The following is a 6,934-nucleotide window of genomic DNA, read 5'->3' on the forward strand; positions in this document are numbered from 1 at the left end:
AAAGATGTTGATGATAACTTGGGGGAACATATTAGTGATTTCTTTGGTTTTCAAAAAGTTACTAATTTGGGACATTACCTTGGAGTTCCACTTCTACATGACAAAGTCACTAATAGTACTCTGAATTTCGTGGTGGAAAGGGTTCGTAATAAATTATCTAGTTGGGATGCCAGTCAGCTTTCTTTAGCTGGAAGGGTTACTTTGGCAAAATCTGTTCTTCTCTTGATTCCTAGTTACTTTATGCAGACTATGATGGTTTCTAAAGGTATTTGTAATGAGATCGAGTGCATTGTTTAGAAATTAGTCTGGGGAACACATAATGGCAGCTTAAAGATGGCCTTGATTAGTTGGGATTCGGTGTGCCAACCCAAGCCTCACGGAGATCTTGGTCTCAGACAGTTGAAAGACCATAATACTTCTTTTATGATGAAGGTTAGTTTTAACATCATTTCTAATATTAATACCCTCTGGATTTAGGTGCTTCGTTCTAAATACAGAGTCCCTAGTGGTTTACCTGATGACTTATCAAGGAATACGTGTTCCTTCTTATGGAGATCCATCTCTAAGGTATGACCCTTAATTCGTGAAAACTTAATCTGGTCAGTTGGAGATGGAAGCAGCATCAAGTACTGGCAGGATCCTTGGGTTCCTAATTGTGGCCCCCTATTTAAGTTTATTCCTTATTCTGCTAACCCCTCTCTTAATTGTTCCCTTAATAGTATAGTTGCAGGTGATGGTTCTTAGAATATAGATCTTTTCAGGCCTTGGGTTCTGGAGGAGATTATCAATAAAATAATAAGCGTTCCACCACCCCATCCTTTGTCAGGTCCTGACTGAATTATTTGGGGCGCTACCTCGACTGGTTACTTCTCCCTCAAAAGTGTTTACGATAAGGTTCGTGAAGACACTTTCAATGTAAAAGATCAGATCTGGAAAATACCTAGGAAGTTCCATGGCCCACATCGAATTTGCTTCTTCATTTGGTTGGCTCTAAAGCACCATCTCTGAATAAACTCTAAGAGGGTAAGGCGTGGCTTTGGGTGTAGTAGTGCCTGTAGCGTTTTTGGTCATGATTATGAAGATTTTATGCACATACTCAGAGATTGTAATGCTGCCAGACTCATTTGGGACAAGCTTATTCCACAACAAAACCTTTCTGGTTTCTATTCTGGATCTTTTTCCGATTGGATGAGGAGTAATTTTTAGAGCCATCTTACTTCTCTGGATGGAATAGATTGGCCTTGTCTCTTTGGGATTACCATGTGGCGTATTTGAAAGAACCGAAACCTGTTTATTTTCCAAGGTATTACTTGGAGTGTTGATGAAATTATTAAAATCTCTTACAGCTGGGCAAAACAGTATTCGTCCACTTCACAGTTCTCATATCATAATTGGCGAAACAGATTTGATGAAGACTTCGACGCTGATGGTGGTTGTGTGAGAGATCATAATGGTGAGTGGATCATTAGGTTCGCTAAATATTTGGGTAAATGCACTGTTTTGGAGGCAGAGCTCTCCGGGAATTCTAGATGGGCTGAATCTTATTTTGGATAGGCATTTCGAGAAGATCCTAATTCAAACTGATAGCACTAAAGCTATTAATGCAATTTTGGATGATTCTTCGGAGAGCTCCAACTCTGCCTTAGTTCAGAAAATTCACCTTATCTTAAGGAAGATGGAGTAGTGGAAAATTCAATATATTCCCTGAGAAGAAAACATAATTGCTGATAGTCTGGCTAAGTCTGTTCGTAATAAAAGAATAGACTTAAGATTGTTTGAAGATCCTCCTTTGAGGGTCTAAGCTTTTGCCTTGTATCTTTTTTATCACCAAAAAAAATTATAGTGAAAGAATACTTTAAAAAAGAAAAGAAAAATAAATACCAAAGTGAAAAAATAATTTAAAAGCTAAATACTAACTAAAAAAGTCATATTGTTAAATCTGATGGTCAAGTTGTCAAAAAATTATTCAAGATTGTAAAATCAAATAAAGTTAACCAACTGTACACTAATATAAATACATCGAACGAAGGTATTCGATGACAACACTGACCCCAATATGAACCCACATATATAATAAATCTAAACACAGGACTAAAGAGTATAAACTGAGGAAAATAATCAAATATCAAAGCAAGTTCCAAATTGCTATACATATTACATTTTAAGTAGCACGGCTCCTTGTGACATCAAGACCCATCTCGGTCGGATCAGTAGCTTGCAACTCTACCTGGATGCCGTCCAACTCCCTTTTGAACTGATCATTCGAGCTTGCATAAATCATCTTGCTTCTTACTTTCAATGTGTCTGGAGACCTTCATTACATAAAACAAATAGATGAGCAAGAGCAATTGATGACCGGAACAGTTAACAAAGATAACAATTTCATTGACACTTCATGTTTCCAGGAAATGAAGATAATTCTACTCTTCTGGCAGTTCTAATCAGTCACAAAATCAAAGTCGTAGACTGCATATCGACACTCATCAGCTAGAAGGCTAGTGGTGAAAGCCTCATAGCTATCGGTAGGTTCGCCGAGCTTTTCCACAATAACTTTCTTCTGCTTTTCCTTAATCTTGAAAACTATGAAGCGATAAGTCCGTTTAGCTTTCAATTCTAACAACTTCAGCTTGCAATCATCATGCACGGCCATTCCTGAAGCTGCATTTGCCTGCAAAACATGCACAAAGATCTCTATAAATCAACTAAACCAACTAAAAGTTAGCCAGAAAACTACTCAAAGATCGAGTATTATAAAAGAGCTTCCAAATCACTAAGAATGAGCCAGTGACAATATTTACATATCATAATTAACGGAATACTTAAAAGCAAAATTAACCATCAAACTATATCTCTTTTTCTATTTGGGTACTTAATTTTTTTTGCAAAAAGTGATGCCTAAATTATCAATTTAGTTTCATTCTACCCAAAAACACAATATCAACCAATAAAAACATGCCACATGGCACACTCTTATTGGACGCTGACTTTTTGGGTAAAATGAGACGAAATTGACATTTAGGTACCACTTTTAAGGAAAAAAAAAAGTGGGAAAGTGGTATAGTTTGAGGGCCATTTTTATAATTAAGCCTTAATGAAATGTAAAACTATATTTATCATACTCTTCATTTTTCATGAAGTAATACCATTTGAAACTCGTATCGAACACATACTTAGATAAAGATGGAATATGGCTCTCCAAAAACTCTCCTATAAAAAAGGAAACTTAGAAACAACTTAATATACTCTGACAATTGCCTCCAAGTAACACAGCTAAATCATATTTTGGCATGAAAATGTAATCTTATCTGTTTAATAGAGTGAATAACATCGTTTAGAAGTATAAGCAAAATGTATTTTCCCATTAGCTTAACAAACCGTATAAATATTACTTGGACTTGAAGGTAAGAGTCGAATACAGTATGTGTTAGACATAAATATACTTAATCTTTCTAAGTTTTATCATATATTTGTAGTCTTAAATATGAATAGGGCAAAATTTATGTATAAAGTAAATAGAAAATGCGAAATGATCAAACTGCAATAAGAAATTAAAAGAAAAAAATTCAATGCTTGAAAATAAAACACGAACCAGTCAAACGGTTAGTCTGAAGATCAAATCGAACATTTAAAATAGATCAAGCGAACTAAACAAGACGTAATAGAACTCTTTATTGGAGTAGTATTGAATCTAATTTCATGAAAATTTACCTAATTAGTAAGATCAAAAATTATTTAAAAAATATCAAAAGAAATTGAAAGAAAAAGATTGAATAATTCAAAAATAGTGAAGTAAAAAAAGAGTTCAGGAGAAGAGTGACTACCAATTTTTCCCGAGAAAATGAAGGAAAAAGCGAGATAGGCCGAGAAAATCTAGGGCTCCTTCACGGAGGAGAGAAAGGGAAGGAGAAACTGTGGTGAAAAAAGACAGACAAATTTTAATTTTTCAATTTCTTTTTGGCTAATTGACGGCTTTAAAATGTTTTGAGATTTTTAACCTTTTTTTAAGGTTTGTTCTAAAATTTGAATTGATTTATTATTTATAGAAACAATATATAAAACTCTTAATAGAAAATAAAAGTGGCAGAGACAAGCTTAAAGAGTCTTTACCGGTGTCGTTAACTGCCGTTTACTTATAGTTCTTTTCGTTTTTGTTTCGTTCATGAAAGGACAAGTTTTCTTACAACGTCTTTGTTTGCTTTTATGCACGATTTTGTATGCTTCTGTAACATAATAATTTGAGTTAGTTTTTTCAGTTATCCAAAAATTTAAGAGAAAGAGGGAAAAGCTGTGGTTCAACAATTTGTTGAGTGGTTATGGTGGTGGTTTTGGCGGTGCTGTCCATAGAGGGTGGGAAAGTTAACGAGTGGTATATCAATTCCGACGAGAGGGAAGAGGAAATCGAGCAAGGAACAAGCTGGAAAGAGGCAACGTTGGATGATAGGGGGATCGGTTATAGGAGAAACCTTATCGTTAAGCGTCGTGGTGGATCAGATGGACTTCAAATCGTGAGTATGTTGCTACTGGATCGAGGAATGGACACAGATTAGATGCTATTGTCTTGGAGAAGAACAATGGCAAATTGGGGGTGAACAGATGGTGGTGGATCTTGCCGGAGTCGGGGTCTCTCATCATTCATTTATCACGAGAGATGTGTGGTATCAAAAGAGCTTTATACGTATCTATGTGAAAATGTTGGTTTGCACGAGACAACTGATTGATGCGTATAGATCTTCTCTTTGACAAGATACTAGTCAACAAAGGGGGCCCCGTTCGTGATCTTTTTGAAGAAGACAAACGGCGAAAAGTGTTGACAGAGGTGATGTGATGAATAGGTCAAGCTTGAGGGTGATGGTGGCGGGAGATGAAGGATTGGAATGGATCTCAACAAATAGGGTACTTACCATCTGCTTGTTTGTTGTCGGATGCTTCTGCCATAGTCTACAACTAACAACAGATGTGGACAGAGGTGAGTTTGGGAGCTTTTTAGTTTCTTAGTATATGTTCTAGTTTTTAGACAATGAAAGCTTAACTGCGGCGGGAACTTATATTTTCCTTTTGATGTTTTCCTTTTAAGTCTTAGGGTTTTTATTTTTTTAATTTTTATTTCCATTTATAAAACTTTGCTTTATTGCTTCAATAAAGATGTCCAACCATTGTTTAAAAAAATAATAATAAATAAAAGGGTTATGTAACATTTGGTACATGTACTTTTATAAAAAATTTAATGTGATATATGTACTTTGAAAACGTTAAATGTGGTACATGAACTATGAATTTGTTTATTATTTGGTACTTGTACTTTTAAAAAATCTCAAATGTAGTATTTATACTTTAAAACTGTTCAATGTGATACCTGAATTATCAATTTGTGTATCATTTGATACCTATACTTTCGTAAAATGTCCAATGTGGTACTTGAACTATCAATCTGTGTATTATTATGACACCTAGATTATAGTAAATGCTAAATGTAACACCCCTATACCCCGTTTTACCCAAGGAACCTGATATAGGAATATTACATTTGGTGCCAAAGTGATTTTGGCTAATCACTAATATATTTGATCATTAAAAAAAAGTAAATTTTTATAACTTATATTTTAGTCCCTACTACTTGGAACACATTTGGTCTTCCTAAGTACATGCCATTCTAATCAAAATTTTGAAACATACCCTTTTGGCACTTAGAGATATGATGAGATAGATGCTCACAACCTCAATTACAACTCTTCAAAATCATTGTACCTAATCTGCGTATGGAAAACAAAACTGTATGCTAAGTAAAAACTTAGTGGTATTTCTATAATCCGAATATTTAAGTATAAGAAATTACAAATATACAATTGAAATATAAACACATATTAATATATAAATTTTTTTACAACAACCATATCATATTTTATTTGTTTCACAAATGTCTCAATTCTCATACTTACTATATAAATAGCTTTTCACAATTTATTTCACATTTCATTATACAATTGCATTATCCATTCCATATTCATTTCATGAGTATATAACTCGTATATTCCATATATTTGCAACATATTTCACATTCTATTTTCAATTCACTATTCCACTTCCATTTCTCATACCGTGCCATTTCAATATCAATTATAAAATTTTATTATTCATTTACCCATATTAACACGACTCAGACTCGGACAGATACACAGATCCAACCAAACACACCAGTTTGGCACCCAGTGCCTCATTGTATAATTCGAAGTAATAAATTGACACCCAATGTCTCATCGAATAAATCCGAAGTAGTAAATTGACACCTAATGTCTCATCGGTTAAACCAAAGTAAATTGGCACCCAGTGCCTCATTGACTCGAAGTCGAAGAAATCCCTGAACTCTTCCAATCCTATGGCATGTCATCTATATTCGACTCAACTCGATACAGTTAATAGGGTTTAATTTTAAATTTCAAAATAAACCAATATCCAGTATCAATTTTTTTATATATATAATCACTTATACATATGAATTCAATTCAATTCAAATAATCAATACAATCATAATATATATACCAATTCAATCAATTTCCATCAACTTTAATTCAATTCAATATCAAAATTGTAACACCTCTTACCTGTATTCAACACCGGAATAGGGTACGAGGCGTTGCCGGACTTATTTACAAGCAAACATTCAAATTTGAGACAATAATTTCCACTCAAATTTAAAACTTTCCAAAAAGATACATATTGTCACTATTATGAGCCTTCGAGGCTCAAAACATGTATTGGAAATTATTCATGACTAAACCGAGAATTTCGAAAACTTTTTAGAAAACTTAGAAAAATTTTCATGTAAAAGGGGTCAAACGCCCGTGTGACACGGGACACGCCCGTATGACGTAGCCATGTAGCCCACATGGCCGTGTCTCTGGGGCATGTACCTCTCTAACTTGCATCCATGAAGAAA

At 34.3% G+C, this 6,934-nt stretch overlaps 1 pseudogene; it reads right to left on the reverse strand.

Annotated features, from left to right (window-relative positions):
• Nucleotides 1-1,998: 1,998 nt before the first annotated feature.
• LOC107961474 (actin-depolymerizing factor 2-like) lies at nt 1,999-4,161 on the reverse strand (annotated as a pseudogene).
• Nucleotides 4,162-6,934: the final 2,773 nt, after the last annotated feature.

The sequence above is a fragment of the Gossypium hirsutum genome, chromosome A05 (genome assembly GCF_007990345.1).
Source record: "Gossypium hirsutum isolate 1008001.06 chromosome A05, Gossypium_hirsutum_v2.1, whole genome shotgun sequence".
Classification (NCBI taxonomy): Eukaryota; Viridiplantae; Streptophyta; class Magnoliopsida; order Malvales; family Malvaceae; genus Gossypium; species Gossypium hirsutum.